This window comes from Hyla sarda, chromosome 3 (genome assembly GCF_029499605.1).
Source record: "Hyla sarda isolate aHylSar1 chromosome 3, aHylSar1.hap1, whole genome shotgun sequence".
NCBI lineage: Eukaryota > Metazoa > Chordata > Amphibia > Anura > Hylidae > Hyla > Hyla sarda.
The window spans coordinates 305,451,199-305,462,510 of NC_079191.1; the positions used below are offsets into that span (position 1 = coordinate 305,451,199).

Genomic DNA, 11,312 nt, shown 5'->3' on the forward strand with positions numbered 1-11,312 from the left:
CCAAACGGTATAAAACCAACAGCCACGGGAAGCTGTAAGGATAGAGGACATACCTGCAACCTATTGGACTCACTTGTCTTGGTTAAATCCAGCTTATTTGAAAACTTATGGTGCTGCTTCTGACAAGGCTGTTCTTTGGTGGGCCTAGGTGACATCACAATCTCCATGGTTACATACACAACAAAGGTCAGATGTTGTTTACACCTGGCCATGCCAGTGGTATTGAGTAGCATATCACAGTGCTAAGGTTCCTGGATGCAACAATCTTTCAATGGGGAATAGTCGCACTGAGTTTGTCAAGTGCACCCATGTTTGCAACTCCAACAATACACACATATGTATGTATGTATGTGTGTATGTGTGTATGTGTGTATGTGTGTATGTGTGTATGTGTGTATGTGTATATGTGTATATGTGTATATGTGTATATGTGTATATGTGTATATGTGTATATGTGTATCTATCTATCTATCTATCTATCTCTTTCTCTCTCTCTATATGTATATATATATATATAAATTTTTTTCTTTTAAATATATATATATATATATATATATATATATATATATATATATATACATATATAGAGAGAGAGAGAGATGGAAATACTTTTTTAAACATGTTTTCACCTTTTTTTTACCTTCTTTTTTTCTTCTCTCCATGTTTTCCTTCTTTCCTCCTTTTTTCCTATGCTGCTGCTTCTTATTTTACTCCTTTTTCAGACCCTATCATTGCACTATTGCTTATTCAATACCACCAGCAGATGGAGACACTATATTACAACATTAGTCGTGAGCAGCAGTTTGTACAAACAAATGCCTCATAGCTGATGTCCTATCCATTATTGCAATGGATGGCTGGCTGGCAACATTTGTTTTAATTATTCCAATACCACAGTACCAATGCATGGTCAATCAACAGCAATGACACCCCCATGTCAATTAACAAGATTCAGCACCCACTACCTGAAAGACAGCTACCTATCATGTCATGTCCAACCTGCACAGGTGTGCTGGTTGCTGAGCTTATTCAATTAAAGAGGACATTCAGCAGCAGCAGTCCTGTGCCTGGTTGCTCCAACAGGGGCCAGACACAAGCGGCACCACCTATTGTCTTTTGCCTGCAGTAGGGGCCCACTGGACTAGCCAGCAAGCAGCTGCAGCAAATAAACAGGTAATCTTTCTTTCCAACACTGAACCCTGGTGGTGCATTTAATATATGCTACCAGATAGGGGACATATCAGATATTAAACTGATATAACCAAACACCACATTTGATACCAGCCAAAAGGAAGAATGAGAAGTGATAACTGTGAAAGGGGAGGAACCAACGCTGTCCCCTTCACATGCACCATCACTACTTGTAGGAAGGGAGGCTGGCTGGCAGCCTCCCATACACACTCTGGCTGGGTGGCAGTCACCCACCAGTACACACAGCAGACCCTAAACCCATATCATTATTGCTAAGCAGGAAGATGGGAGTCCATTTCACTCTGATGGACCATTTTTAAATGCAATCCATAACCTGGCTTTGGCAGGAACCCTTCTTACTCCTCCTACTTGCATTTGATACTGGGTTTAGGATCTGCATAGGAAACACACACACACACACACACAAGCACACACTTACCTGTGTTGCCTGCTGACGCCTCCTTGGCTGTCCCCAAACGGTATAAAACCAACAGCCACGGGAAGCTGTAAGGATAGAGGACATACCTGCATCCTATTGGACTCACTTGTCTTGGTTAAATCCAGCTTATTTGAAAACCTATGGATCTGCTGCTTCTGCTCATGGCAGTGCTGCTTCTGACAAGGCTGTTCTTTGGTGGGCCTAGGTGACATCACAATCTCCATGGTTACATACACAACAAAGGTCAGATGTTGTTTACACCTGGCCATGCCAGTGGTATTGAGTAGCATATCACAGTGCTAAGGGTCCTGGATGCAACAATCTTTCAATGGGGAATAGCCGCACTGAGTTTGTCAAGTGCACCCATGTTTGCAACTCCAACAATACACACATATGTATGTATGTATGTATGTATGTATGTATGTATGTATGTATCTATCTATCTATCTATCTATCTATCTATCTCTTTCTCTCTTTCTATATGTATATATATATATATATAGAGAGAGAGAGAGAGAGAGAGAGAGAGAGATGGAAATACTTTTTTAAACATGTTTTCACCTTTTTTTTTAACCTTCTTTTTTTCTTCTCTCCATGTTTTCCTTCTTTCCTCCTTTTTTCCTATGCTGCTGCTTCTTATTTTTCTTCTTTTTCAGACCCTATCATTGCACTATTGCTTATTCAATACCACCAGCAGATGGAGACACTATATTACAACATTAGTTGTGAGCAGCAGTTTGTACAAACAAATGCCTCATAGCTGATGTCCTATCCATTATTGCAATGGATGGTTGGCTGGCAACATTTGTTTTTATTATTCCAATACCACAGTACCAATGCATGGTCAATCAACAGCAATGACACCCCCATGTCAATTAACAAGATTCAGCACCCACTACCTGAAAGACAGCTACCTATCATGTCATGTCCAACCTGCACAGGTGTGCTGGTTGCTGAGCTTATTCAATTAAAGAGGACATTCAGCAGCAGCAGTCCTGTGCCTGGTCGCTCCAACAGGGGCCAGACACAAGCGGCACCACCTATTGTCTTTTGCCTGCAGTAGGGGCCCACTGGACTAGCCAGCAAGCAGCTGCAGCAAATAAACAGGTAATCTTTCTTTCCAACACTGAACCCTGGTGGTGCATTTAATATATGCTACCAGATAGGGGACATATCAGATATTAAACTGATATAAACAGACACCACATTTGATACCAGCCAAAAGGAAGAATGAGAAGTGATAACTGTGAAAGGGGAGGAACCAACGCTGTCCCCTTCACATGCACCATCACTACTTGTAGGAAGGGAGGCTGGCTGGCAGCCTCCCATACACACTCTGGCTGGGTGGCAGTCACCCACCAGTACACACAGCAGACCCTAAACCCATATCATTATTGCTAAGCAGGAAGATGGGAGTCCATTTCACTCTGATGGACCATTTTTAAATGCAATCCATAACCTGGCTTTGGCAGGAACCCTTCTTACTCCTCCTACTTGCATTTGATACTGGGTTTAGGATCTGCATAGGAAACACACACACACACACACACACAAGCACACACTTACCTGTGTTGCCTGCTGACGCCTCCTTGGCTGTCCCCAAACGGTATAAAACCAACAGCCACGGGAAGCTGTAAGGATAGAGGACATACCTGCATCCTATTGGACTCACTTGTCTTGGTTAAATCCAGCTTATTTGAAAACATATGGATCTGCTGCTTCTGCTCATGGCAGTGCTGCTTCTGACAAGGCTGTTCTTTGGTGGGCCTAGGTGACATCACAATCTCCATGGTTACATACACAACAAAGGTCAGATGTTGTTTACACCTGGCCATGCCAGTGGTATTGAGTAGCATATCACAGTGCTAAGGGTCCTGGATGCAACAATCTTTCAATGGGGAATAGCCGCACTGAGTTTGTCAAGTGCACCCATGTTTGCAACTCCAACAATACACACATATGTATGTATGTATGTATGTATGTATGTATGTATGTATGTATGTATCTATCTATCTATCTATCTATCTATCTATCTATCTCTCTTTCTATATGTATATATATAGAGAGAGAGAGAGAGAGAGAGAGAGAGAGAGAGAGAGAGAGAGAGAGAGAGAGAGAGAGAGAGAGATGGAAATACTTTTTTAAACATGTTTTCACCTTTTTTTTTAACCTTCTTTTTTTCTTCTCTCCATGTTTTCCTTCTTTCCTCCTTTTTTCCTATGCTGCTGCTTCTTATTTTTCTTCTTTTTCAGACCCTATCATTGCACTATTGCTTATTCAATACCACCAGCAGATGGAGACACTATATTACAACATTAGTTGTGAGCAGCAGTTTGTACAAACAAATGCCTCATAGCTGATGTCCTATCCATTATTGCAATGGATGGTTGGCTGGCAACATTTGTTTTTATTATTCCAATACCACAGTACCAATGCATGGTCAATCAACAGCAATGACACCCCCATGTCAATTAACAAGATTCAGCACCCACTACCTGAAAGACAGCTACCTATCATGTCATGTCCAACCTGCTCAGGTGTGCTGGTTGCTGAGCTTATTCAATTAAAGAGGACATTCAGCAGCAGCAGTCCTGTGCCTGGTCGCTCCAACAGGGGCCAGACACAAGCGGCACCACCTATTGTCTTTTGCCTGCAGTAGGGGCCCACTGGACTAGCCAGCAAGCAGCTGCAGCAGTAAATAAACAGGTAATCTTTCTTTCCAACACTGAACCCTGGTGGTGCACTTAATATATGCTACCAGATAGGGGACATATCAGATATTAAACTGATATAAACAGACACCACATTTGATACCAGCCAAAAGGAAGAATGAGAAGTGATAACTGTGAAAGGGGAGGAACCAACGCTGTCCCCTTCACATGCACCATCACTACTTGTAGGAAGGGAGGCTGGCTGGCAGCCTCCCATACACACTCTGGCTGGGTGGCAGTCACCCACCAGTACACACAGCAGGCCCTAAACCCATATCATTATTGCTAAGCAGGAAGATGGGAGTCCATTTCACTCTGATGGACCATTTTTAAATGCAATCCATAACCTGGCTTTGGCAGGAACCCTTCTTACTCCTCCTACTTGCATTTGATACTGGGTTTAGGATCTGCATAGGAAACACACACACACACACACACACAAGCACACACTTACCTGTGTTGTCTGCTGACGCCTCCTTGGCTGTCCCCAAACGGTATAAAACCAACAGCCACGGGAAGCTGTAAGGATAGAGGACATACCTGCATCCTATTGGACTCACTTGTCTTGGTTAAATCCAGCTTATTTGAAAACTTATGGTGCTGCTGCTTCTGATCATGGCAGTGCTGCTTCTGACAAGGCTGTTCTTTGGTGGGCCTAGGTGACATCACAATCTCCATGGTTACATACACAACAAAGGTCAGATGTTGTTTACACCTGGCCATGCCAGTGGTATTGAGTAGCATATCACAGTGCTAAGGGTCCTGGATGCAACAATCTTTCAATGGGGAATAGCCGCACTGAGTTTGTCAAGTGCACCCATGTTTGCAACTCCAACAATACACACATATATATGTATGTATGTTGTATGTATGTATGTATGTATGTATGTATGTATGTATGTGTATCTATCTATCTATCTATCTATCTATCTCTTTCTCTCTCTCTATATGTATATATATATATATATATATATATATAATTTTTTTTTCTTTTAAATATATATATATATATATATATATATATATATATATACATACATATATAGAGAGAGAGAGATGGAAATACTTTTTTAAACATGTTTTCACCTTTTTTTTACCTTCTTTTTTTCTTCTCTCCATGTTTTCCTTCTTTCCTCCTTTTTTCCTATGCTGCTGCTTCTTATTTTTCTTCTTTTTCAGACCCTATCATTGCACTATTGCTTATTCAATACCACCAGCAGATGGAGACACTATATTACAACATTAGTTGTGAGCAGCAGTTTGTACAAACAAATGCCTCATAGCTGATGTCCTATCCATTATTGCAATGGATGGCTGGCTGGCAACATTTGTTTTAATTATTCCAATACCACAGTACCAATGCATGGTCAATTAACAAGATTCAGCACCCACTACCTGAAAGACAGCTACCTATCATGTCATGTCCAACCTGCACAGGTGAGCTGGTTGCTGAGCTTATTCAATTAAAGAGGACATTCAGCAGCAGCAGTCCTGTGCCTGGTCGCTCCAACAGGGGCCAGACACAAGCGGCACCACCTATTGTCTTTTGCCTGCAGTAGGGGCCCACTGGACTAGCCAGCAAGCAGCTGCAGCAAATAAACAGGTAATCTTTCTTTCCAACACTGAACCCTGGTGGTGCACTTAATATATGCTACCAGATAGGGGACATATCAGATATTAAACTGATATAAACAGACACCACATTTGATACCAGCCAAAAGGAAGAATGAGAAGTGACAACTGTGAAAGGGGAGGAACCAACGCTGTCCCCTTCACATGCACCATCACTACTTGTAGGAAGGGAGGCTGGCTGGCAGCCTCCCATACACACTCTGGCTGGGTGGCAGTCACCCACCAGTACACACAGCAGACCCTAAACCCATATCATTATTGCTAAGCAGGAAGATGGGAGTCCATTTCACTCTGATGGACCATTTTTAAATGCAATCCATAACCTGGCTTTGGCAGGAACCCTTCTTACTCCTCCTACTTGCATTTGATACTGGGTTTAGGATCTGCATAGGAAACACACACACACACACACACACAAGCACACACTTACCTGTGTTGCCTGCTGACGCCTCCTTGGCTGTCCCCAAACGGTATAAAACCAACAGCCACGGGAAGCTGTAAGGATAGAGGACATACCTGCATCCTATTGGACTCACTTGTCTTGGTTAAATCCAGCTTATTTGAAAACCTATGGATCTGCTGCTTCTGCTCATGGCAGTGCTGCTTCTGACAAGGCTGTTCTTTGGTGGGCCTAGGTGACATCACAATCTCCATGGTTACATACACAACAAAGGTCAGATGTTGTTTACACCTGGCCATGCCAGTGGTATTGAGTAGCATATCACACTGCTAAGGGTCCTGGATGCAACAATCTTTCAATGGGGAATAGCCGCACTGAGTTTGTCAAGTGCACCCATGTTTGCAACTCCAACAATACACACATATGTATGTATGTATGTATGTATGTATGTATGTATGTATGTATCTATCTATCTATCTATCTATCTATCTCTTTCTCTCTTTCTCTCTTTCTCTCTTTCTATATGTATATATATATATATATATGTATATATATATAGAGAGAGAGAGAGAGAGAGAGAGATGGAAATACTTTTTTAAACATGTTTTCACCTTTTTTTTTAACCTTCTTTTTTTCTTCTCTCCATGTTTTCCTTCTTTCCTCCTTTTTTCCTATGCTGCTGCTTCTTATTTTTCTTCTTTTTCAGACCCTATCATTGCACTATTGCTTATTCAATACCACCAGCAGATGGAGACACTATATTACAACATTAGTTGTGAGCAGCAGTTTGTACAAACAAATGCCTCATAGCTGATGTCCTATCCATTATTGCAATGGATGGTTGGCTGGCAACATTTGTTTTTATTATTCCAATACCACAGTACCAATGCATGGTAAATCAACAGCAATGACACCCCCATGTCAATTAACAAGATTCAGCACCCACTACCTGAAAGACAGCTACCTATCATGTCATGTCCAACCTGCTCAGGTGTGCTGGTTGCTGAGCTTATTCAATTAAAGAGGACATTCAGCAGCAGCAGTCCTGTGCCTGGTCGCTCCAACAGGGGCCAGACACAAGCGGCACCACCTATTGTCTTTTGCCTGCAGTAGGGGCCCACTGGACTAGCCAGCAAGCAGCTGCAGCAGTAAATAAACAGGTAATCTTTCTTTCCAACACTGAACCCTGGTGGTGCACTTAATATATGCTACCAGATAGGGGACATATCAGATATTAAACTGATATAAACAGACACCACATTTGATACCAGCCAAAAGGAAGAATGAGAAGTGATAACTGTGAAAGGGGAGGAACCAACGCTGTCCCCTTCACATGCACCATCACTACTTGTAGGAAGGTAGGCTGGCTGGCAGCCTCCCATACACACTCTGGCTGGGTGGCAGTCACCCACCAGTACACACAGCAGGCCCTAAACCCATATCATTATTGCTAAGCAGGAAGATGGGAGTCCATTTCACTCTGATGGACCATTTTTAAATGCAATCCATAACCTGGCTTTGGCAGGAACCCTTCTTACTCCTCCTACTTGCATTTGATACTGGGTTTAGGATCTGCATAGGAAACACACACACACACACACACACACACACACACACACAAGCACACACTTACCTGTGTTGTCTGCTGACGCCTCCTTGGCTGTCCCCAAACGGTATAAAACCAACAGCCACGGGAAGCTGTAAGGATAGAGGACATACCTGCATCCTATTGGACTCACTTGTCTTGGTTAAATCCAGCTTATTTGAAAACTTATGGTGCTGCTGCTTCTTATCATGGCAGTGCTGCTTCTGACAAGGCTGTTCTTTGGTGGGCCTAGGTGACATCACAATCTCCATGGTTACATACACAACAAAGGTCAGATGTTGTTTACACCTGGCCATGCCAGTGGTATTGAGTAGCATATCACAGTGCTAAGGGTCCTGGATGCAACAATCTTTCAATGGGGAATAGCCGCACTGAGTTTGTCAAGTGCACCCATGTTTGCAACTCCAACAATACACACATATGTATGTATGTATGTATGTTGTATGTATGTATGTATGTGTATCTATCTATCTATCTATCTATCTCTTTCTCTCTCTCTATATGTGTATATATATATATATATATATATATATATATATAATTTTTTTTTCTTTTAAATATATATATATATATATATATACATATATAGAGAGAGAGAGAGATGGAAATACTTTTTTAAACATGTTTTCACCTTTTTTTTACCTTCTTTTTTTCTTCTCTCCATGTTTTCCTTCTTTCCTCCTTTTTTCCTATGCTGCTGCTTCTTATTTTACTCCTTTTTCAGACCCTATCATTGCACTATTGCTTATTCAATACCACCAGCAGATGGAGACACTATATTACAACATTAGTCGTGAGCAGCAGTTTGTACAAACAAATGCCTCATAGCTGATGTCCTATCCATTATTGCAATGGATGGCTGGCTGGCAACATTTGTTTTAATTATTCCAATACCACAGTACCAATGCATGGTCAATCAACAGCAATGACACCCCCATGTCAATTAACAAGATTCAGCACCCACTACCTGAAAGACAGCTACCTATCATGTCATGTCCAACCTGCACAGGTGTGCTGGTTGCTGAGCTTATTCAATTAAAGAGGACATTCAGCAGCAGCAGTCCTGTGCTTGGTCGCTCCAACAGGGGCCAGACACAAGCGACACCATCTATTGTCTTTTGCCTGCAGTAGGGGCCCACTGGACTAGCCAGCAAGCAGCTGCAGCAAATAAACAGGTAATCTTTCTTTCCAACACTGAACCCTGGTGGTGCATTTAATATATGCTACCAGATAGGGGACATATCAGATATTAAACTGATATAAACAGACACCACATTTGATACCAGCCAAAAGGAAGAATGAGAAGTGATAACTGTGAAAGGGGAGGAACCAACGCTGTCCCCTTCACATGCACCATCACTACTTGTAGGAAGGGAGGCTGGCTGGCAGCCTCCCATACACACTCTGGCTGGGTGGCAGTCACCCACCAGTACACACAGCAGACCCTAAACCAATATCATTATTGCTAAGCAGGAAGATGGGAGTCCATTTTACTCTGATGGACCATTTTTAAATGCAATCCATAACCTGGCTTTGGCAGGAACCCTTCTTACTCCTCCTACTTGCATTTGATACTGGGTTTAGGATCTGCATAGGAAACACACACACACACACACACACAAGCACACACTTACCTGTGTTGCCTGCTGACGCCTCCTTGGCTGTCCCCAAACGGTATAAAACCAACAGCCACGGGAAGCTGTAAGGATAGAGGACATACCTGCATCCTATTGGACTCACTTGTCTTGGTTAAATCCAGCTTATTTGAAAACCTATGGATCTGCTGCTTCTGCTCATGGCAGTGCTGCTTCTGACAAGGCTGTTCTTTGGTGGGCCTAGGTGACATCACAATCTCCATGGTTACATACACAACAAAGGTCAGATGTTGTTTACACCTGGCCATGCCAGTGGTATTGAGTAGCATATCACAGTGCTAAGGGTCCTGGATGCAACAATCTTTCAATGGGGAATAGCCGCACTGAGTTTGTCAAGTGCACCCATGTTTGCAACTCCAACAATACACACATATGTATGTATGTATGTATGTATGTATGTATGTATGTATGTATGTATCTATCTATCTATCTCTTTCTCTCTTTCTATATGTATATATATATATATAGAGAGAGAGAGAGAGAGAGAGAGAGAGAGAGAGAGAGAGAGAGAGATGGAAATACTTTTTTAAACATGTTTTCACCTTTTTTTTTAACCTTCTTTTTTTCTTCTCTCCATGTTTTCCTTCTTTCCTCCTTTTTTCCTATGCTGCTGCTTCTTATTTTTCTTCTTTTTCAGACCCTATCATTGCACTATTGCTTATTCAATACCACCAGCAGATGGAGACACTATATTACAACATTAGTTGTGAGCAGCAGTTTGTACAAACAAATGCCTCATAGCTGATGTCCTATCCATTATTGCAAAGGATGGTTGGCTGGCAACATTTGTTTTTATTATTCCAATACCACAGTACCAATGCATGGTCAATCAACAGCAATGACACCCCCATGTCAATTAACAAGATTCAGCACCCACTACCTGAAAGACAGCTACCTATCATGTCATGTCCAACCTGCACAGGTGTGCTGGTTGCTGAGCTTATTCAATTAAAGAGGACATTCAGCAGCAGCAGTCCTGTGCCTGGTCGCTCCAACAGGGGCCAGACACAAGCGGCACCACCTATTGTCTTTTGCCTGCAGTAAGGGCCCACTGGACTAGCCAGCAAGCAGCTGCAGCAGTAAATAAACAGGTAATCTTTCTTTCCAACACTGAACCCTGGTGGTGCACTTAATATATGCTACCAGATAGGGGACATATCAGATATTAAACTGATATAAACAGACACCACATTTGATACCAGCCAAAAGGAAGAATGAGAAGTGATAACTGTGAAAGGGGAGGAACCAACGCTGTCCCCTTCACATGCACCATCACTACTTGTAGGAAGGGAGGCTGGCTGGCAGCCTCCCATACACACTCTGGCTGGGTGGCAGTCACCCACCAGTACACACAGCAGGCCCTAAACCCATATCATTATTGCTAAGCAGGAAGATGGGAGTCCATTTCACTCTGATGGACCATTTTTAAATGCAATCCATAACCTGGCTTTGGCAGGAACCCTTCTTACTCCTCCTACTTGCATTTGATACTGGGTTTAGGATCTGCATAGGAAACACACACACACACACACACACACAAGCACACACTTACCTGTGTTGTCTGCTGACGCCTCCTTGGCTGTCCCCAAACGGTATAAAACCAACAGCCACGGGAAGCTGTAAGGATAGAGGACATACCTGCATCCTATTGGACTCACTTGTCTTGGTTAAATCCAGC

General features: G+C 42.5%; 2 pseudogenes; both read right to left on the bottom strand.

Moving 5' to 3' along the window:
- Nucleotides 1-2,764: 2,764 nt before the first annotated feature.
- On the bottom strand, nucleotides 2,765-2,867 carry LOC130363375 (U2 spliceosomal RNA; annotated as a pseudogene).
- A 6,314-nt stretch (nucleotides 2,868-9,181) lies between these two features.
- Nucleotides 9,182-9,284, bottom strand: LOC130363376 (U2 spliceosomal RNA; annotated as a pseudogene).
- Between the last annotated feature and the right edge of the window lie 2,028 nt (nucleotides 9,285-11,312).